This window comes from Crocodylus siamensis, chromosome 3, assembly GCF_052110815.1.
Source record: "Crocodylus siamensis isolate JL-2025a chromosome 3, ASM5211081v1, whole genome shotgun sequence".
Lineage (NCBI taxonomy): Eukaryota > Metazoa > Chordata > Crocodylia > Crocodylidae > Crocodylus > Crocodylus siamensis.
The window spans coordinates 28,368,120-28,391,547 of record NC_143397.1 but is presented as its reverse complement, the minus strand read 5'-3'; the positions used below and the strand labels follow the sequence as shown (position 1 = coordinate 28,391,547).

Genomic DNA, 23,428 nt, shown 5'->3' with positions numbered 1-23,428 from the left:
CCCACTGAGAAGTAGTCTCAGATCCAGATCCAGCGGACAGCAAGGGTGTGGAATGTAAATATATTGCAGACCTTGGAACGCAGACCTGATCCTCAGGCACCACAGCAAAGCGTCACTGGTAGAAAAACAGAGAACAAAAGGAATTCACATCTCAGCCTGGCTACCTCCTTGATGCTGATAAATATAGGCAGAATATGTATTTGCCTGATATCTGGAAAGCTTCCAAGAGTTAAATACCACTAATAAGTGGTAGTTTGCTTTGATCAAATTGGCTTATGAACATTCAGCAAATTTCTTAAGCAGCCTCCAGAGCTCTTTTGCCCATTCTCCTGTTTGCTAGTCTGCACATACTGGGCATGTTCCCACGAGTGCACAGATGTGGTTTGTGGTGCTACAAAGCACCCATTCGCAATGCTGCTAACCTGCAATGCAGTGTGTGGGGGGGGGGGGGGGGGGAGGGGGGGAAGGAGGGGTTTGACACCAGGAGATCCCAAAAAACCCCCACCATTGAAAAAAGTGGTGCACTGCATGTGGCAGCAGTGTGTGCCACCAGAAGCAGAGCCTGATTGACTAGAGCCATGCTCTGGCTTCCAGCCAGATTGAGCAGCTGGATGGGTGCGGCTGCTGCCACAGGAGCCCCCCAGGACCCAGGTAAGGGTCCTGGGGCAGCACAGGTGCTGGTCCCAGCTTTCCCTACCCCACCCAGGACAATTTGTCCTGCATGAATCCCACATGTAGGGGATGTATGGTGGCAAAGAGCACTGGCATAAATTTGTGCCACTGCAATTTGCCATGGCAACTTTATTGCTTCAGATGAATAGGATGTGTTGATGCACCCAGTGGCTACTAGGTCTGTATTAGTTGATTTGCTGGACCTATTCCTATTAAGTCATCCTCCCATTATTACCCCATTGCCAGTGTGCACTAGTAGTGAAAGGCAACTACATACCAAACCCCAGCAACTGGGTCGCATTACTAGATTTGTTCAGGGGCATAATAGGTGCTTGGTAACAGAGGCAACAAAGGCTTCTGCAGTTGCATACATTTTATTCTGTGATAACAAGTTCAAAGTACATGTTTCCTAATGGAGGCAATTCACCACATTACATTTGTACAAAGTGACATTTATTTTTGACAGAAGATTTTAGTTCAGCTCTAGTGCAAATGCCAAAAAAGTAAGTGTGTATACACTATGAGCTATGGTGTGGTTAACTCCTCCTTACCCCTCCCCGCTGCCATATGCCCACTTTAGGTAACAGATTCAGACAAATAACCTATAATTCTGCAAGGAAAATATATGTATAAATGGTCAGTTGGAGGAAAGTAGTACTAAAAAGCCCATTCACACTGTTTTTCTTTTATTTTGGTTTTTGCAGATTTGCGCTCTTTAAAAAAAAAACAGGTATCCTTATAACTGTGTTCAGTACATAAAAAAAGAAATAATGATCCCAAGCCCACTTCAGTGAAGAAAGCGGAGTTAGTGAAAAGTCCGTTTGAAGTCAAACTCTGGAACTTTGATATCATGCATCTATAAACTGAAGAAAATGTTTACACAAGGGGCTGAACTTGCAACAAGAGAGATTTAGGTTAGATATTAGGAAGAAATTTCTTCCTTGGAGGGTAGCTAAGCATTTTAACAGATTACTTAGAGAAGCTGTGGAATCACTCTTTTCCAAGTTTATGAGTGGGTTGGTTGAGGACCACAGGTCTGAACCAGAGAGGGTTGGGGGCTGGAGCCTCATCTGTGGGCTAGATAAAGCACCATGTGTCAGGATCAGGCCCTGTGCCACCTTCCCTCAACCCTGTGCAATCTTTGCCCAGGCCATGTACACTTGGATCAACCGCATGCCCATACTGGCCTCCTCATGCTGGGAACAGGCCCTGTACACTCAATTTAGCACTCAAGGCCATACTCTCTGGCCCCTGGGGCTCTCCCCAAATCCAAAAATCCGGCAGCAGGGGGTCAGCACTCCCCTACCTCCAAATTTTTGGACTTACAAAGAGCATTGGGGGTCTGATGTTTCACATGCTGGATCTGGAGTGTGGGCCAGGGGATGAGCACCCTGTCTATACCTCTGTATAGACAAAGGTGATCCTGCCTTGAGCGGGGTGTTGGACCTGATGACCACTAGAGGCCCCACCCAGCTCCACTTTTCTATGATTCTATGGATCCCTGTGAGGTAGGGTGACTGTATGTCCTATTCTTTCCAGGGTAGTCCCATTTCAGACTGTGTAGTGTAGCAAGTGGGCCTTCCCAGGGCCAGTTGTCTGCTTGCCCACCTGTTTCTGGGTTAACTGCCCACTTCTCTCATCTGCCATACCTTGTTGATACATAATTATGGTGTTAATTAGGTGGCAGGCTGCCCATTTTCCCATCCTGATGCCAGGGAGTGTTACCTGTGGCTCCATTCCTCCCCTACACTGCAGCCCAAGCTTTGCAGGTGTTCCCTCCAGCTAGCTAGCACTGGGACCCAAGCTCCAAAGTCTCACCGGGACTCTCACTCCCTACTGGAGCTCCTGGTCCCAGCACCCTCACACTGGGTTTACTCAGTACACACACAAAACAACATACACTGGGTCCCGTACCCACACACTGGGCTCCAACTCTACACATTCACTCTCAGGGCTCCAACCTCTGTCCCCAAGCCCTCCCTGGGCAACCCCCTTATAGTTTCATAGTTTCTAGGGTCGGAAGGGACCTGAGCAGATCATCTAGTCCGACCCCCTGCCGTGGCAGGAAAGAATACTGGGGTCAAATGACCCCAGCAAGATGTTCATCTAACCTCCTCTTAACACCCCCGGGGTAGGAGCCTGCACCACTTCTCTTGGAAGCTGGTTCCAGACCCTAGCCACCCTGACCGTGAAGTAGAGCCTCCTGATATCTAACCTAAACCTACCCTCTGCCAGCTTGTGACCGTTATTCCTGGTCACTCCTGGCAGTGCTCAGGGGAACAGGGACTCCCCCAATGCCTGCTGGTCCCCCCTGACTGGTTTATAACAGGCCACAAGATCCCCCCTCAGCCTTCTCTTTTGGAGGCTGAACAGGTTCAGGTCCCGTAGCCTGTCCTCATAGGGCCTGCCCTGCTGTCCCCTGACCCCAGGAGGTTCCTTAATAGTTCCCCAAGGCTCAGGGCCCCACCTCTCCTGGAACTTCACACTGGCTCCTTTATGCAGCCTCAGACCTCCACCTCAGGATCTGCGAGCTGCCACAGGTCCCTCCACCAACTTGGGCCCTGCCTCAGTGCTCCACAGGGAGCCTGCCCACCCCTACTTTCATAGATTTCATAGATTTCATAGACATTAGGGCTGGAAGGGACCTCTGGAGATCATCGAGTCCAGCCCCCTGCCCAAAGGGCAGGAAGTCAGCTGGGGTCATAGGATCCCAGCAAGATAAGCATCCAATTTACTCTTGAAGGTGTTCAATGTAGGTGCTTGAACCACCTCCGCTGGCAGACTGTTCCAGACCTTGGGGGCTCGGACAGTAAAGAAATTCTTCCTTATGTCCAGCCTGAAACGGTCTTGCAGGAGTTTGTGACCGTTCGACCTCGTCATCCCTTGGGGCGCTCTGGTGAACAGACGTTCCCCCAGATCCTGGTGGTCACCCCTGATAAACTTATAGGTGGCCATCAGATCACCCCTGAGCCTACGCTTTTCCAGGCTAAAGAGTCCCATGGCTCTCAGCCTGTCATCGTAAGATCTGTTTTCCTGACCTCTGATCATGCGCATGGCTCTCCTCTGGACTCTCTCAAGCTTCTCCACATCCTTTTTGAATTGTGGAGCCCAAAACTGGACGCAGTACTCCAGCTGCGGCCTCACCAAGGCCGAGTACAAGGGGAGAATGACGTCCCGGGATTTGCTCGAGAAGCATCTATGGATGCACGCCAGCATTTTGGTCGCTTTACTAGCCGCAGCATCGCATTGCAGGCTCATGTTCATCTTGTGGTCAATGATGACCCCCAAGTCTTTTTCTTCTGTAGTGCTAACCAACGTAGCACTGCTGAGCCTATAAGGGTGCTGCAGGTTTTTCCTCCCAAGGTGGAGAACCTTGCATTTTTCGGTGTTAAACACCATGAGGTTCTCGTCTGCCCATTTGCTGAGCTTCTCCAGGTCAGCCTGGATCACCTGCCTGTCCTCTGGCGTGGATGCTTTGCCCCAAAGTTTGGTGTCATCGGCAAACTTGGCCAGTCCACTCCCAACTCCAAAGTCCACATCATTAATGAAGATGTTGAACAGTATGGGTCCCAGGACAGAGCCTTGAGGGACCCCACTGGTTACAGGGCACCATGATGAGTGACTGCCATCAATCACAACCCTCTGGGTCCGACCACGAAGCCAATTTCCCAGCCAGCGGATCGTGGTGGAGCCAAGGCCACAACTGGGCAGTTTGGCCAAGAGGTGATCATGGGATACCAGATCAAAAGCTTTTTTGAAGTCAAGATATATGACATCAATCTCTTCTCCCTTGTCCAGGTGATAGGTCACCTGGTCATAGAAGGAAATGAGATTGGTCAAACAAGACCTACCCGCAACATCTCTTCCCAGCAGCTCGCTGCCTCTCTCTCCAAAGAGCGGGTTTTGGTCATGGAAGCCAAAGCCTTCCCGATAACACCAGCACCGCAGTCTTTGGTTCACCACATGGATCCTCCTCTCCCTCCTCAGCCCATAGCCCGAGACTGGGAGGATCGAGGAAAACACCACCTGAGCTCCCAGACCCCTAAGCCCCGCTCCCAACTCCCTGTAGCACCTCATGACCTGGCTGGGGGTGCTCCAAGCTGTGATCTTACCTACGAGGGATGTGCGGGCCGGGGTTATTAAGGCATCCCAGCCTGCCTTTCACTGGGGTGGTAACTGGCCTGGTATTTCCTGGGGAGTCCCACAGCACCAGGAGCCCCACCAGGCCACCCATCCCCAGCAGGGTGCAGTTTTAGGTCATGCCCAGTACCAAGAGCCTTCCAGCCATCCCCATCAGCTCTTGCCCTTACCTCCTGGTTGTTGCTGCTGCAGCTCAGCCAGACAATATGTCTGCCTAACTTAGCAGCAGCAAACAGCAGCTTTTAGATACTAGGTTCTCAAAATGGCTGCCACCATCGGGCACCTGGTAGCTGCCTGACTACCCTTAAAGTGGCAGGTACCAACAGTGCCCTGCCACAGGAGAGCATTCCACTGGTATTGTTCAAATGAATGGTTTTGAATCTTGTTCACATTCTGGTGTACCCACCTGAGACCAGAGCTTGGAGACAGCTGAGTGTGTTGGAGAGTTGGGGAGACACAGACTGTCCTATTTTATGGGCAGGGAAATATAGTCATCCTACTATAGGGGGCTGGACTCGATGATCTCCCGAGGTCCCTTCGAGCCCTAATGTCTATGAAATCTATGAAATCTACTGTGGGGTGAAGCTCTTTACCTCTGTAGCAGGCTACAAAGTTTTGCTTAGTCTACAGGACAGATGGAGGCAGAGAGGGGAGAGTTCTGCTGCCACATGGGAGCTGTGTGTTGAGGCACTCACAGGTCTGGGAGTGACCAAGCAAGACTGCATGATGTGCAGCAGTGTGCATTTGGAGTGGGGAAGAAAGGAGAGGGAGTGGGGCTGAGGTAGGTGCCAGAAAGTGCAAGCTGCTTGCTTCTGCGGGGCCCTAAACTGCAATATAAGCAGTTTTAATCAGATCTTAAGAGGAGAACACAAACTGGATACGTAGTGTTCCAGGATGAAACAGCTAGGCTTAACATATTAGGTGCTACCATTCATACAGAGGTAACCTGGGCGGTACTCCAAGAGGGACCCCCCTCTCCAGTTGAAGGGATCAAAGCAGGTGCACAAGCGCTATAGAGCAGAGCCAGACCACCAATGGGGACTTAACCATATACCTTTAAATGAGAGAACAGTACTGGGAACATAACCAGTATAAACCAGGGAGTACAGGGGACACTACAGTGCCCTGAGGGGGCAGGATTCAACAAAGGTTAGACACTTAAAATCATAGACATATTCATCCAGTTGACAAAAGACAGGGTTAGCAAAATATAAAACATAAGCAGCAGAACAAACAGTGCTGGTTGGTGAAATATAAAAGGCACAAAATGTCAAATAACAAGGAATATAGGGCATAGGTACCTGGAAAGCAGTTTCTCCTTTCCACTGCAAAAGGAATTTCTTCTTGTTATTTCACTCACCCCAGCTGAAACTTGAACATGGATCACCCACATGGTAGGTAGAAACACTGCCACACAGCCACCAGTGCTGGCACTAGTCTGTGCTGTTAGGGGTCTTGACCTTCCTGGAGCCCTGGCCTCACATTGAGCTGCCTGGCCTCTGATTGGAGGAGCTGGAAGCAGAACTGGGAATCTCTCAGGTTGCTGCTCAGATCCTTCCTGGAGCTGGGGAGCCTCTCCTGCTGGCCACAGCCTCTCGCAGGGGATCCTGGAGCTCAGTGGGGTTCATGGAAGGTGCATGGGGTTCAATCAGGGGACATGGAGGGTGAGTTTCTGGGGCCTGATTGGTGAGGAAAGGTAATCCCAAGTCCTCCAATCATCTTTTACCCCTTCAAAACCTAAGTCACTGCCAGCTAGCCCATCACACAGAAATAAACAATATTTGACAAATGGCTCATGCTATTTGCATAAGTATCTGCCCACCTTACTCACAGGTGTGTCAATGGTGTGCATCTCAACTGCAGTTATGTCCTACAGGGCCAGAGACCCCTCACTGATCCTGAGTGACTGGAGGAGCTCTGCCCTCACAGGAGGCCCTCAGTCTTGCTAAGTAGTACTACAAACCTATGTAAGAGGGTACACAAACCTATGCAGTATTAAGCAGGAGGCTCAAAATGCCAGTTTAGGTCAAAGTAACTAAATAATGGATAAGCTAATGATTTAAAAGATACCAGCACTACTACAGAACATTATTGTCTTACTAGGAGAGTCTTTCGGCTAGTTTCAGTTACTTTTAAAGCAGGCTGCAATTGTAGCAGAAGAAGCAAAGGGCCAAAATGTGTTGAGTTCAAACTATTAAGCCTGCATGTAACAAAGGAATGAGGAGGCACTCCAGCATCCTGCCGTGATAGCACAGTTCAGCTCTCCACTTGGAAAGAAGAGTTAGATAAAAGAAGGTCAATAATCTGTGCCTCAGAGTGAGAGAGTGTGTGGGTGCGGATATTGCTTGAGCAGTTAGATCCAAACTTCCAATAGGTATTTATTCTATCAGAACAAAAGCAATTGTTTGATTTAGAAGGAAACTAATCTGGTGATCTTCTTTTCATTGTGTTACCATTCCAAGCATGTTACTGTGAGTCAAAGAACTGCCTCAGTTATAAACAGGAGTAACTCCACTGACTTCAGAGGACTTATATGTTCAATAGCTGGTTCTGATAACCAGGGATCCTGGTTTTCTCTATATAAAAATAGCAAATTCTCTAATAAAAGCCACAAATTCTCTGATTAAAACCCCCCAAATCTGCACTTGTCCATGATTAAAATGAAACACCACTATACAGAGCCAGATTAACACATAGGCAAAGTAGACACATGCCTGGGGCCCTGAGCTGCAGGGGGCCTGGTCCTTCTCTCCGTGGGTGGTGGTGCAAATGGCCACAGCCACCACTCTTCCCGTCCCCTCCACTGGGGTTGCGGAAGAGTCTGATCCAGGCAGCTTGCAGCTTCTGGGTAGGGCTGCTGCTGCCACCCCCCCAGGAATCTGCATGCCTTCCCCAGCGTCCAAGTCACTCCAGACACCAAGGGAGAGGGCAGTAGGGAGTGTGGGGAGCTGCAGTTGGATGGGAGCGTGGAGCCCATGCCCAGGGGCATGGCAGGAGCATGGAGCTGGGGGGGGGGGCAGGGTGTGGGTGTGATGGATGGTGGGAGATTTGGGTGCCCCCCACACACTCCCCTTCACAGCACACAGCCCCCAGTGCTGGCAGTGGTAGCCCTCAGGGCACTCATGGCCTGCACAGGCCTGGGCATGGCTCTGGTCAGCACTGCACAGTGGGAGTGAGGATTTGACACAACATTTCATTTTGGATTATTTATCATGGAAAATCAGAGCTTTCTCTGACCTCTTTGCTCACCAGGATGCAGGTTCAGCTGCAGCTAGCCCCCCCACTGTTTTGTGGTGCTGAGCAGCCCTGATATGCCAGTGTCCTGCCCATGCCATTGCCCCTCACTCCTCTTGCATAGCCCCCTTACCCCTTCTGGTGCCCCTTACTCCCCACCCACAAGCCCCCTCTCCTCCCAAACCTGCTGGAAGGGCCTCCAGATGCCAGAGATATGGGGCCATGGATCAGGGTCCACAGCCCCTGCCCCCACCCCCAGCAGCACCCAAACCCTGGTTGCCATCCATGGGATTCAGTGGCTGCTGCGGCAGAGCAGAGTGTGGAGCCTGGCTCCCTCTCCCCCATGGGTGACAGACAGTGGAGTCCATGTGGGGGGTGGATGCGGGCTGGCTGCTGTGGGCTTCGGGCTCCACATCCTTCTGCCTTTTCCCCAGGGCCTCCACAGCCCAGTGGGTGGGACCTGGTGCAGCAGAGCAGAGTGCAGACAGGATGGGAAGCTTGGTAATGACTTCTGCCAATTCCCTTAGCACTCTGGGGTGGAGATCATCAGGACCTGCTAATTTGAACATGTCTAGTCCCACCAGAAGTTCCCTGACTAGGTCCTCACTGACACTGGCCTGGCTGCGCCTCCCATGGGTCCATCCAGGATTCTGGTGTGGGGGATGTCCCAGTCCCTGCTCAGAAAAACGAAGGCAAAGAATTTGTTAAAGAGGTTAGCTTTGTCATCTGGTGTGACCACCAGAATTCCAAGCATGTCCTGCAGAGGCCCCACGTTACCTGGTATCTTCCATTGCATGTATGCCTCTTTTTTTAGCTTTGAGACATTCCTGGATGCTCTTCGTGAGCCATGGGGGCTTTTGAGCATTCTTGCCCCCTTTGATCCACATTGGGACTGTCACCCTTTGGACTTGGAGGATTGTCTCCCTAAAGAATGACCACTCTTCTTGAACTCCCATCTCCTTTCCCCTTTGGGATCTCAGAGCCTCCTCGACTAGTCTCCTTACCTCATTGAAATCCACCCTCCTGAAGTCCAGGGCTGCTGCCTTGCTGCAGGCCTTTGACACCCTGCGCTGGATGGTGAATTCCAGTAGGCGATGATCGCTATCATGATGTCCATGTCCCTTAACTTAACTGCATCTGCGAGTGACCTGAGAATTTCCGGTCCAGCTCTTCCCATTGGTTGGGTGGTCTGTAGTAGACCCCCGCCGTTAAGTCCCTTTCCTCCTACCCCCCTTGTATTCTGACCCGGAGCACTTTAGTCTGCCCCTCCTCTGACCCAGTGCTGTTTGCTGAGGATGTGTATTGCTCTTTGACATAGAGTGCAACACCCCCACCTTTCCTCCCTGTTCTATCCTGCCTGTACAGTCTATAGCCCTTGATGTTTACCACCCAGTCATGCGTTGGATCCCACCAAGTTTCAGTGAGTCCCACTATGCCTGAGTTTGTGTTAGCTAGCAGGAGGGCAAGTTCCTGCTGCTTGTTCCCCATACTATGAGCATTAGTGTTGAGGCATTTAAGGCCTCCTGAGGGTGTATGCACCGCCCCCCCTAATCCCAGGACTATCCAGACCCCTGTCTCTTACCTGGGTACTTCTTGTGTTCGTTGCCTGTCTTGGCTGGGCTGTTCTTGTGGGTGTCTCTCGGTTCAGTGTTCCATGGCTCCCTCCGTCCTCATCCTCCCCTTCCTCTGATGAGCCTAGTTTAAAGCCCACCTGAGGAGATCAGCCAACCTGAAAGAGAATGCACGCTTACCTTTGGGGGAAAGGTGAAGCCCCTCCCACTCAAGCATGTCTCTTGTTCTGAAGTATGGGTCGTGGTGCAAAAAGCCGAAGCCCACCTCGAGACACCATTTCCTAAGTCGCAAGTTGACTTCCCTGATGCAGGTTTCATGGTGTTGTCCACGTCCGCTTACTGGAAGGACAGATGAGAAGATCACCTGTGCCCCTGTCTTCTTCAGCTTGCTCCCCAGAGCTTTGTAGTCCTTCATCAGGCAATCTGGGCTGCTTCTGGCTGCATTATTAGTGCCCACATGGGTTAGTAATCAGTGGGCCAGATAAGGGCCAGGATCATCTCCATCACGTCCTGAATCCACACTCTGGGCGGGCAGGAGACCTCACGTATCATGGGATCCTGGTGACTGATGGGACCCTCTGTTCCTCTCAGAATGGAGTCACCTATGATGAGCACCCAGCATCTCTTCTGGGTCAACTTGCCTTCTTCAGCCTGTTCTGTGCATGGAGTGGCCTCCTCTCCAGAGGTTTCCTCCTCTCCTTCCTCTTCCTCCAATGTCACCAGGGTCTCATACCTGTTCCCCAGCTGGACTGGGGGAGTCCTGGCTCTGGAGGGAACCTTCTGCCATTCCTCTGTGGAGGGAACCTCCTGGGATGCTTCTCCCTTTGGTGCATGGCCCTTCAGGGAAAGGAAACACCTGTCAATTTCATCCTCTGTTTCTCTGATCCCCCTCAGTCTGCTAACCTCCTCCTGGAGCTCCCTCACCTGACCCTCCAAGGCCCTAAGATGTGCATCTGCAGGACAGGTGTGGGGGCCCTCATTCCCTTCCCCCCAGCTCCGCTGGGCATTCCCCACAGGCTAGGGGGCAGGGTGACACCAGCTCCCCTGTGGGCTCCGTCTGGGTGGAGGCCTCAGAGAAGCTCCAGGTAGGCAGTGCCCCCCAGGCAGGGGCCCTAGCAGCACTCAGTGTTGATACCATTTTTTTTTTATTTAGTGCGGTGCCTTCACCTCTCCCTTGCCGAAGACTTCCTCATGCCCCTTCTGCCTGCCCACCTGTGCAAATGCTGGCACAAACACTGGCACACCCTTACAGAGTGTGCCTGTTTGCGTGCTCTGTTAGTGTGTGGCTCAGGAGCGCAACTCCCTGCCAGCTCAGTTAAAAGGGATCCAGGGGGCTTCCCCTCCGGATCTGCCCCAGCTGCACCAGCTCCTCTGCCCCACTTACCTTAGGGGGATCAGCTGCTGCTGCCGCCATTTGGGTAAGGGGGCACGTGTGTGAGTGGAGCCCCACGTGTGCCCAGTCAGCCCCTCTCCTCACTGCCTTCAGCCCCAACTGCCGGGGGCTGGGACAAACTGCAGTATGTAACTGTGTGGGTCTTGGGCCACAATTGAGTATGATTGTATACTTTTTTTTAAATGTATGAGTTTAAAGATGAAGCTGCCAGATGGAAAAGATGCATATTGGAGAAAAATGTAAATACTTCAGGTCACTGGTCTCCCTTCAGAGCACTTGTTCAGGTTCCTCTCCTGGAATTTTTGGGAAAAAAACAGATCACCAGAATGCACTGATAATAGCCAAAATCAAACTGATTATCAAATTGATGCACTGGTACTTCTTCCTTCCATCATGAAATAAGATTATTTTAGTGATTTTTGATGCAACTCTCTTCATCTACCTGCCCTGGTTTTCGTAAGTTCTGAACACTGGATGGCCACTGACTTGAAAGATTGTACTATTATAAACTCAAGGGGTTGATTTGCCTAACCTCTACCTAGAACTATAGTATAGAGCACCAAGACATGTGGAAAAAAAGACTCTTAATGTAAAATACATGAAGAGTTTTCAGAGAAGAAGTGTCTGCAGGCAGAAAGGAAAGAACTATACATTGAAGGCAGATCCTAGCTCTTGCTTTCTAATTAGCCACATGCACTACCCAGTGCAAAAGCATTGCTAAAGTAAAGGAACCACACACCTTCCTTTAAACTTCTTCCAACATTCCCCTGTAAGCTGCTCCTGTTCACCTTCTGTTTGAGTGTATGCATTACAAGGATGCTGTAGGCCAGTTTCCAGATGTTTAGATGCATTGCAATGTTACCACTGAGATGGTTAGTCATGCAGCAGTTGTTTGAATAAAAGAGACAGAGCCACTAGGGATTCAACAGGAGAAGAAAAAGCAAGACTTCAGACTGAAAACATTCTTTTCTAGAGAGTGAACTATTAAAAAAGCAGCAGTGAATGGGGTCCTGCTTATAAAAAAAAAGGAAAATGCTTGACACTGGATGTTTCTACATGTGCAATTAATGTGAAGCAATACACTCCAGTGTTCATTGCCATTTGAACATGCACCTGGGACCACAGCACCTGGGACCACATATTGAGCTGGGGCAGAGCAGCCCCAGCTGACAGAGGGCTCCGGTGGTCAGCCTGCCAGCCTGGGGCTGCTCCCCCTGGCTCAACATGCTGCAGAGGGGCTGGCGGGGGCATAAGTGTGCTCAATATGGTGCTAGCCCCCACATTGAAGCACCCTCATGCCATAGCCTGCCGGGGCAGCATCTACACGTCAGTGCCAGATTTAGGCTTAAGATATAGTTTAGGGCCTCATAATATGAGGGGCCTCTAAATAAGAAAAAAAATGGACATTTTTGTTCTAATATGACAAGAATATACATATATATGACTCCACAGTTATTATTCATACTGAGTTCATAAATTTGTGCAGAAATAACAATAATTCATCTTACTTTTCATGAAAATCTATTTCCATGGATTCTGTGGATTATTTTTATCATGTGGGGCCTCTTAAACTGGACATAGTTTAGGGCCTCAGCATGTCATAATCTGGCACTGCTACACATGCACTGCTGCAGAGGTTGAAGTTTTTTTACTCCACAGAAGAATAGTACTTGTATTTACAACTACTGTCCTGCTGTGGAGTAAATTACTCAAGTCTAATGGGGCACACGTATAGATGCTGAGATGTTTACTACACAACTAATTAGTCTACTGCATAGTAAATGTCTCATGTAGATGTGTCCACTGACAGAATATTTTTTCTGCTTTTACTCTGTGCAATTGGGCTGACTGTGATAGGTCTCCTTAAGAGAGGAAGGAGGACCCAGGAAATTATAGGTCCGTTAGTCATACCTTGGTCCTGGGGAAGCTCTTTGAGAAAATTATCCAGGTGTATATCTGTAAGGGACCAGCAGGCGAGATTATGCTTAGGGGCAACAAACATGGGTTCATTAGAGGCAGGTCCTGTCAGACCAACCTGGTGGCCTTCTATGACTAGGTCACAAAAGACTTAGACGCAGGTGTCGTAGTGGATGTAGTCTTTCTGGACTTTAGGAAGGCCTTCAACACTGTCTTTCACTACATTATCATTAAAAAATTAGGCAACTGTGGTGTCGATGCCTACACAATCAGATGTGTCACAAACTGTCTGCAGGGCCACACCCAGAGAGTGGTGGTGGATGGGTCATTTTGGACCTGGAGGGATGTGGGCAGTGGGGTTCCCTAGGGCTTGGTCCTTGGGCCCACACTGTTTAACATCTTCATGGGCGATTTGGATGAGGGGGTGAAAAGCACCTTGTTCAAATTCGCAGATGACACTAAGATGTTAGGAGAAGTGGGCATGCTAGAAGAGAGGGACAGGCTACAACTAGATCTGGACAGGTTACATGGGTGGGTGGATGAGAATAGGATAGGTTTCAATACTGCCAAGTGCAAGGTACTGCACCTGGGGAGGAAGAATCAGCAATACTTACAGGCTGGGGAACTCCCTTCTCATCAGCACAGAGGCAGAAAAGGATCTTGGAGGTGCTATTGATTCCAAGATGAACATGGGCCAACAATGCGGGGACGCAGTCAGGAAGTCTAACCACACCTTTTCATGCATCCACAGATGCATCATGAGCAGGTCCAAGGAGGTGATCCTCCCCACCTACAAGACATTGGTGAGGCCACAGTTGGAGTACTGTGTCCAGTTCTGGATGCCACACTTCAGAATGGATGTGGCCAGCATCAGATGGGTCCAGAGGGCCACTCGCATGATCAGAGGGGCAGCAAGGCAGGCCCTACGAGGGGAGGCTATGAGACCTGAACCTGTTCAGCTTCCACAAGAGGAAGAGAGGGGATCTGGTGGCCATCTGTAAACTGACCAAGGCATTGGGAGAGTCCCTGTTCCCCCCAGCACTACTGGGACTAACAAGGAATAACGGCCATAAGTTGCTGGAGAGTAGATTCAGACTAGACATCAGGAGGCACTACTTCCCAGGCAGGGCGACTAGGGTCTGGAACCAACTTCCAGGGGAAGTGGTGCTCACTACTACCATGGGGGTCTTCAAAAGGAGGCTAGATAATCAACTAGCTGGGGTTGTTTGACCCCACCATTATTTCCTGCCCATGGCAGGGGGTTGGACTTGATGATCTGCTCAGGTCCCTTCTGACCCTACCAACTATGAAGCTATACTGTAGGAAGACATAATCGGGAACAAAAAGCCTGAAAGAGCTGAGAATTTAAGCAGACAAGAATCGTTAGCAATAAATAAATTAGTGACTTAGACAAGTTGGTGCCCCAGAAGAAACGCAAGTTCTGGTTCTACTTATAACTACCACACATGAAAATTATTCTCTAATGAGCTCAAAGGGATGAGGAAACTAGAAGTGGTGTACTATGATGGAACTAGTTAAGGACTCATGACAGACTGGTTTCATTTATCATCTAGCATAAACGCATCTTATACTAGAGTGATCTCTTGCGTGGTCTAAATAGTTCTAGTTATTTCACCAACAGAAAACATGATTGGTTTGACTTTTCACATATTTACCGTGGAGATATGCTTTCTGAAAAGGTGAAGGGGTTTGTTGTTCATATGCTGGATTACAAACAGATAATTTCTGCATATATCACAACATCTCCCTGTGATATTCTGGAATCTCTCTTTCTCAGGTACTGGAAAGATGACAAATGACAGGTCTAAGGTTCTGACATTTACGAAAGCAGAGGTGCAGAGACTTCTGTTGACATATACATGCTATAACCTTTGGAAGTGCCATTGATATTTTCACTTTGAAACTGATGAATATGAAACAGAAAGAAGTGGAGTGGTATATGTATGGTCTTATAAAATAACACTATTGGTAGGAGTCTAAACAGACTGCTATAAATGCACTAAATCAGCATTACTACAGGCTGTGGTAGGGATTCTTTTAGACCAGCAGCCAGCAACCTATGGCCTGCAGGCCAAATCTGACTTGCCACGTGATTGGTTTGAGTCTGAGAAGCCTGGTCATCTGTGGCAATTCTGCCTTTGGAGCTAGCTCTGTTAAACAGCCCATCACTCCAAAGGTTGTCCATGTTTGTTCTAGACTTGTTTTTTAGGTCTTCATCCAATACAATGACAACCAAACTATCCCACTAATGGCATCTGGTGCCCAACTTGAGATGGGGGCTGATTTTTGTATGTGTAAGCACTCAATTACAACTGACATCATTAGGGATTGTGGATACTTAGGGCATCTTTACACGTGCTCTGGGGTGCAGGTCCGGGGCGGGGGGAGGTGCTTTAATTAGAGTGGCACTTGGGAGCCACTCTAAGACACCTGCAGAGTCTTATGTATTCGGTGTCCTGTGCTTCAAAATGGTGGCAGGATTGTTTTAACTAAAACTCATTCAATAAGCTTTAATTAAAGTGTCCCTGGTGCCATTCTGAAGTGTGGGACACTGAATACATGTGATGCTGAGGCTACTGAAGCATACTAATTAGCACAAATCAGAGTAGGTGTCAGACAGGTGCCCTTAGTACTTAAGATTTTAGGGTCAGCCTTTCAGCTTCATTTCTCAGATCTACAGGCACCCAATTTATTAAAAGCTGTTTTATCTCTTGGACTATCTCACAGATAAATGGTAAGGGCAAATTCAGGACTATTTATGAGGAACTCAGATGCTATGGTAATGAGTGCCAAAAAGGTAAGCTCATGAACAAATTGTTAACTTTATGGTCAGTTTAGGGTTTTGATAGTGTGCAGTAAGCAACGAACGCATGCAAAGAATAAAGAGAACAAAAGTTTTCCCTGATATACTAAATTAAAAGTTTGCCCTGATGTACTAAATTTCATCTAGTCAGCAGAGACCTTGAGGAAAAGGTAACACCTTCCTGTGTAATTAATGGCTATTGATGGGATTTTTAAGAAGTATTTAACTGACTTGTCCAAAGACTCATTTTTTGAAAATCCCACTTTAGGTCACTGGGCCTACACACCCAGGAACAAAATTAAAGTAAAATGAATGATTTTCACTTGGGCAGTGCTGGTATTTTATATGTACTGAGAGGCTGTGGGCACGTCTATATGTTGCCCTACATCACCATAGTGACATGCTACATCACTGTATGACTCGCCACATAATGGAGCAATCATGTGTCTACACATGATTGGCAGGTACTTCACTGTAGCAGTGCATGCCCCTATTTTTGTGCACTGTTATGGTGAAATAACGGTGAAAACTAACTATGTGCTGCACGCACGGTGCAGTATGGGCAGTTATTGTGCCGTGTTTCAGTACTTCCGAGGTACTAAAGCACAGCACAATAACAACATCGCTGTAGAGTGACATGTAGATATGTGCTGTATTGACAAACTTACTGTTCTTTTAAAAGTTTTTTTTGCACAATAATATTAAATAATAAAGTCAGAGCAAATAGTAATACATCTTCAGAGCATCCTTGTCTGAAGAAAAGGAGGAATAGGTCCCTTAATGCAGATCTGTTATCTAAAGCTATTTCCCAGAAAACACACAAAAGTGCCCATCCCAGGCAATTAGAAATTGTTCTGTTTATCGAAGAATTTATTTAATACTATTCTTCTTCTTCTAAATACTTCTATTATAGCATCTTTTTCATTCAAGTCAGGAAGTGGACACTTAGAAGCTGTGGAAAAGCTTTGAAAGCACTTATTTCACAGTTCTGTTACATATCCAGCATTACACAAAGGAGTTTCATCAATGATTTTGAACAGAAATACTGGATTTTCCAGACTGTTACAGAAAATCACTAAGCAGCAATCATTATGAGCTGTCAAATCAGTGACAGCACATGAGAAATCCATGTTAAAACAGTAAAAAAAAAAATCCATAAGGTTGTTAGTGATAGAATACGCTCCTTTACCCCAATAACTCCATTACTATCAATTCAGTTACTCCTGATTCACACTAGGGAACACATTGTAAGAAGAGAATATTATCTAACAAAATCCACATTCAAACAGTTAAAAAAATCAATAGAGCTGTTCATGATAGAACAGGGCATAAGACTGAAGAGGAACATCCTGTTGTGGGTTTGAGAAAGATACAGAGAATTGAACTAACAGACTAACAGAAAGCGAGAACATTGAATGGTGTTGTAGAAACAAAACCAAGACAAATGGTGCATCTACATGAAATGTTTACTGTGCAGTTGACTAATTAATTGCGTAATAAATGTCTCAGGGTCTACATGTGCACCCCTATTAGGGCACATGAAACTAATAAACTCCACAGTAGGGTAGTGCCTGTAAGTTCAAATCCTACCCTGCTGCAGAGTTTTTTCATGCAAAGCCATACACATGTAGATGTTGCCTGGCTGACTGGGACACAAGGAAATGTTAGCAACAGGGCTGCCTGCTGGCAATAAGCTCCAGATTTTATTCATGTGCACTAACTGCATGTGTAGACATGCCCAAACAGCCTGAATCTATGCTGTCTATATAGCACTTACTGGATACTTTACTGGTACCAAACTTTATTGTGGCTATGTTTTCCCCCTTACTTTTGTAAAATGAAGAATATCCACCACCCAGGGTCTTTTAACCTTCAGTGAACAAGTTGTTTATATTGTGTTCCAAACAGACCTGTGTGTAACTGTCCAGGGAGGAAGCTTGGTAAGAACAGATATAAAGAATCACACCAAGGAATACGTTTGTAATGCACACCAATAAGATATGCTGGTCCAAAAAGCCTATGAACTCTGCTACATATTCTGGAGCACTGTATACTGGCATCTTAAGTATACTTCACACGCACACATTTCTAGAGCCTTCTCATAACAAAATTCACCTGAAACAGTTTAATTAAAAACTCAGTCTTTTGGCAAATGTGGATATAGCTTTGTGTACACTCCAATTCTTTGGCCCCCAAACAGACAATTTCCTGCTTATGAATGGAATGCCTATATACAGCCCTTTGCTAAAACACATGCTCCTGGTCCTTTACCTTTTTTCCTTGACTTGTTCTCAATAAAGGCTACAAACTTCCACGGTCTGCACCAGATGAGATGAAGCAGCCAGATACTGCTCTTGGTCACTAAGGTGCAAACCAGAATAATGTTATTGATGTTCTTGTTTACACTGTTATAGCTGAAGAAGTGTATAATTCAAAGGGCCCATGCCTCCCTCATCTTCATGTTCCTTTATACTCCAATAAGTCCATTACCATTGATACAGTTATTCCTAATTCATACTAGGGAGCACATTGTAAGAGGAGAATATCATTTAAAGTGTGCAGAATTTTTTCCTATAAACCCCTAAATCTGTCCTTGGGATGCTTGAAGATAGTGTTGATAAGGGTCAATGGGCGCTATGTGCCTACAGCCAAGGGAAAATGAGTCCCAGTCTGTTCCTGAATCTTTCAATATCTCTAGAGTAAACATTCTAGGAGTATGAAACCAGTAAAGAAAGCCAAAGCGAAAGCGACACAAACTTAATATTTCAGCCTGTAAGATTTCATATAAACATTTTTTTCAATTTGGACTCAGACAAGTGGTCACCCCTTCCCTCCCCCCTAAAAAAAAAAAGAAAAAAGATTATGATATTCTGAACTGCCAGGTACTTCCTGTTGTTGTATTCTTGTTTTAGCACATGAAAGTGAAAAGATATATCCCCTTCTCAAAAACCTCACTAAGGATTTCAGACATCATATGTCAATAGAGCAGTGGAAAACTGCTGGGGCATACCAGAGAACTGGGGCTTCTGGCACAGGAACATTTTTTTTCCTAATTAAGGGTATGGGTCTGCTTTCACTTGCACCACTATAAAGATTTCCTCTCAGGTATAGCTAGTGAAAGAGTAGAATTAGGCAGGCATTGTATATTCCCCCACCCCAGCTGCCAGCCCTCGTAGCACTAAACCAGTTACAAGACCAGTTAAAAGAATCTCAAAACTTTTTGGCAAAGCAGTGAAAGCCTTCCCTGCTACAGCTAGCTTTGTCTGCCCATTTGTTTTTAGTGAATGCTGAGAAAGAATAGTCATTTTGACGTTATTTGAGGAAGCATATTTCAGAGCTGGTAACAAGGCAGTGAATTGCAAGTCAGCTTTCATACTGGTCTCTATTCTTCTCTGGACTTTTTTGCAACTTGTGAATTGGCCCAATTTCTTCTTCTCAGCTCCTCTCTCCTTCTTTTTCCTCTGCTATCAGCACTTTAGGAAGGTGCAACTGTGAAACTCATAAAACCACAGCTAGTGGTTGATAATGAGCATTCTTGTCAGCACCAGCATCAGTTTTATTTCCTATCCTAAACTGTCTGGAGCATTTATTTGTGCTGTTATACAGCTTACAGGCAGGAGACAACAGTGGTGAGTGAAGTTATCATTTTATATAGAAATATATGCAGAAAGTACATCATGATCTGCCTTCAGATGCATGTGCTCAGTTTTTGCTGAAGTCAGGAGACTTCTGCACATATCAGAAGACAGGGTTCGGCCAGATGTGCATAAACTGACAGTGAGCGTCTTCTGGAGCTGTATAAATGCACGAGTCTGACGTATGATATGCACCGTATACACTAACTAAATCAGAGATGCATAAATTTTTGTGAGCCTATACTTACTTCATCAGATGCTCTGTGATATGGTCATTGTTGGGAATCAGACAGTAGTCCTTGATCATGCAAATGCTTCTAGGGTGCATGGCAGAGAGCACAAGATTTCTGTCCTCCAGTATAAGGAAGAGTTTCGGCTATAGATTTAATTCTTTATGGGTGGAAGTCTCATGACCATATAACCTCCAGGCAAAAGGTAAATAGAAAGAAGAAGGGGTAGGTCGGTAGGAATAGAGAGCTACTTTGGACCAGTATGTAAAATTAGGTCTTGGCCCTGCTCACAGGCTACTGTATCCAGATTGGATCCTCTATTATACTAAGGCTTCTTTTCCCAGATATTGCAATAGGAATACTGGCTTCAGATGGAAGTTGAACTCCAGATGAAAGAACAGTAATTGAAAAGTGGAAAGAGTTTTGTCATTATTACTTGCTTCACCACTATGTTAATCACATATATGGTCAAGGGATTCATAAAACACATGCTGACAGTTGTGAAAGCTGCCCCTTACAATGAGATATGGAACTTGCTGGACTCCTTAGACAGTGAAGAGCCCTTGCAATTCTGGCATTTGATGTGTTTGCTTATGAAGTGCGGGGTACACATGTCCTTTCAGAAGAGAAAGCTCAGCAACAGAGTGCATTCTGCTAATCAGTCTGGTAATCGATCCTGGGAGAATAACACTAAAGCTTTTCCTCAAGCATTCATTTCAGACATGGGAAATGTCAGGATTTTAACCACGGAATGTAATTTGACATCTTGTGAAAGATTAAAATTCATTTTATGGTCCTTTGGAAAGGCAGAAGATGATGCACAGTACAGATCAAAAGCACCTGCATCTCTCTTAATGAAGTGACAAAAATAATGTGGGGGCTAGAAATATGATGATGCTGTCTTGAGCTCTCTGATGGCACTAAGAGGTTTCAGTTTGTATTTCATCTTTAAGATGTTTGGATTAGAAATATATCTACTAGAAGGGAAGTTTTGAAAAAAAGGGTTATTGCTGAACGCATGATTTTCTTTTATCTGATAGTATCGTGTGCATGTCTAGTCTTATTCTGTTTTCACATGAAGTGTTACAGTTTACATAGAAAGAACAGATGGGTCCATTCCTGAAACCAGTTCAGATATATAATACCTTTATAGTAATTCTGGACTATTTCAGTGTTTCAAAGTGACAAGACTGGCCCTTATATATTCATAAATCTGGGAGACAGGGTAGATCAAATAATGACACATGCTTATAAGTGCAATATTTAACTGTGAGAACATTGTACAATGGCTAGACTACTCTGGTTGTTCTGGATGAATATTGTAATTATGGTTGGAAAAACCTAGGCATCAAAGGAAACTAAACAATAAAATATTTGTATAATTAAGCTAGCTAGCATACCGGTATTTCTGTATGAGGCTTACACTTCTGGAATATGTAACATTCCCTGACAGAATAGTTCAGCTTTTGTTTGAAATTGTATCTAGAGCAGTTTATAAAAATATAATACCACAGAATAGATTTACATATTTATTTTGATGTTCGGCAAATAAAACATAAAAGAATATTTGCCCTTGGTGTTCTTAGTGTTTTTAATTAAAAGTGCAATCCAACAAAACAGAAGCCATAACAATGGCAAAGAACTATCCTTCTTTGTGCAAAAAGAAGCTAACATCTAGGACTAAAAATCCCATCTCAACCACCACAAAACGTTAATCTAAAAAACATTTCATATCACCTCTGGAAACTACTCCATCAACCAACCCAAGCAAATTGGTGTCCTAAGCTTCAACCAGTCTAAGTTATACCCAGGGAAACAATATTAGAAGACAAGCTCCTTGGTGAAATGCTTTATCAACATCCTCGTCTTTCCTATTCCCAGGGCTGGACCCTACCAGGTGGTAAGTACATGGGTAGGGCCAGCACCACCCGCAGCCAAGGAAGTAGTTCCAACAATGTCAAATGAGATGCACCAAGGTTGAACTAGGATTTGTATTGGCCAAATTTTAAACCATTTGGCAAAGTCATGTATTCAAAAGTTGGGAAATGTCCCTCCTTCAGATAACCACCAACCTTCCCAGAGCCTTCTCTCTCATTTTTCTTCCTGAAACCAGACTACTGTTGACTTTTCAGATGGGGGCGGGGGAGGATCTAACTTTTTTCAGAAATTGAATAAATTGAAATAAATAAATTGGTAGAATAAATCAAACTAATTGCAAAGCTTTGATTTTTAAACCCAAAGTTCCTTCCTTGTTCCTCCATGACCACTTGTTCTGTCAAAGGGGCTTAACACAGAGCTGGCTATGAGAAGTATGGATTGTACAGTCCTGTGATCTGGTCAAACTCATCCTACAAACTTAGAGGACACATTTTGAAGAGACCTTGTCATATGTTCCTTCAGTTCTCAGCCCCCAGGGTCATAATAATATTATTGTCCTACACAAGGAGGGAATAACAGATCTATGCAGAAACTCATATGCTAGATGTTTTGAGGGAAGGAGCCATCATTCATCACCATGTTGTAAGCTGCTTTCAGTTTGATGAAAAAGGAATGAAAAAGGAGAAAGAAGGGTTTTGGGATGGGAGGGATGGATGAAAACTAGTATCAGTTCCCAGATGCCTTTTTTGTAAGTGTTAGTCTGTAGGAAACAGAGTACCCCCTATGTAACAGAACCAAAGAGACATATCTTAAGGCAGGCTAGACCAGGACAACATAGTACTGACTGATCAATACATTCAGAGACCTTGGCTATGCTTATCTGGTGATGCATGCAGTTTATAGTAGGGACTATGCATAGCACCTAGTGCACATAAAAATAGCAGGGAATCAGCAAGTAGTGTGTGTCATACAAAGAATATTTGATAGCACTGTGATTAGAAGGGAAACAGTCAGAGAGGTACAACAATTTTAAAGTACTTCATATGCAACTTGGCAGTTTTTATAGAATTATAGACTCATAGAAAATTAGGGTTAGAAGGGGCCTCAGGAGGTCATCTAGTCTAACCCCCTGCTCAAAGCAGGACCATCCCCAGCCAAAAGCTTTGTCTAGTTAGGTCTTGAAAACCTCCAAGAATGAAGATTCTACAACTGTTCTAGGTAACCTGTTTCACTATTTTACTACCCTCCTAGTGAGAAAATTCTTCCTAATATCTAACCTAAACTTCCCTTGCTGCAACTTGAAATCATTGCTCCTTGTTCTGTCATCTGCCACCACTGAAAATAGTCTAGCCCCATCCTTTTTTTAATCTCCTTCAGGTAGTAGAAGGCAGCTATTAAATCCTACATCAGTCTTCTCTTCTTTGAACGAAATCAGCCCAATTCCCTCAGCTTGTTCTCATAAAGTCATGTGCCCTAACCACCTCACAATTTTTGTTCCCCTCCACTGGATTCCCTTCAATGTTCCCACATCCTTTTTGTAGTGGGGGCCCAAAACTGAACACAGTACTCCAGATGTGGCCTCACCAGTGCTGAATAGAGGGGAAGAATTACCTCACTTGACCTGTTGGCAACACGTCTACCAATGCAGCCATTAGCTTTCTTTGCAACAAAGGCTCCAGTGCCGGGTGGTGGCATCCCTGAGCTCACATCCCTGCTGGGCCCTGTGGCCTCTCCTCCACATCCAGCTGCTGGTCCTCTACAACCAAGAGACAGAAACATTTTGTGAGATTTTGCAACATTTCAGAGGTAAGATGCTCTGCATCAGGGCCTGTGCGCTGCCTGGCTTCAGATTGGGGGTTGGTCATGCACAGGTGCCCAGAGACCATGATAAGTCAGGGTGAGAAGGCCCGAGCCTAGGTAGCTGCCAGCCAAAC

At 46.2% G+C, this 23,428-nt stretch overlaps 1 pseudogene; it reads right to left on the bottom strand.

Annotated features, from left to right (window-relative positions):
* Positions 1-10,079: 10,079 nt before the first annotated feature.
* On the bottom strand, positions 10,080-10,755 carry LOC149868119 (uncharacterized; annotated as a pseudogene).
* Positions 10,756-23,428: the final 12,673 nt, after the last annotated feature.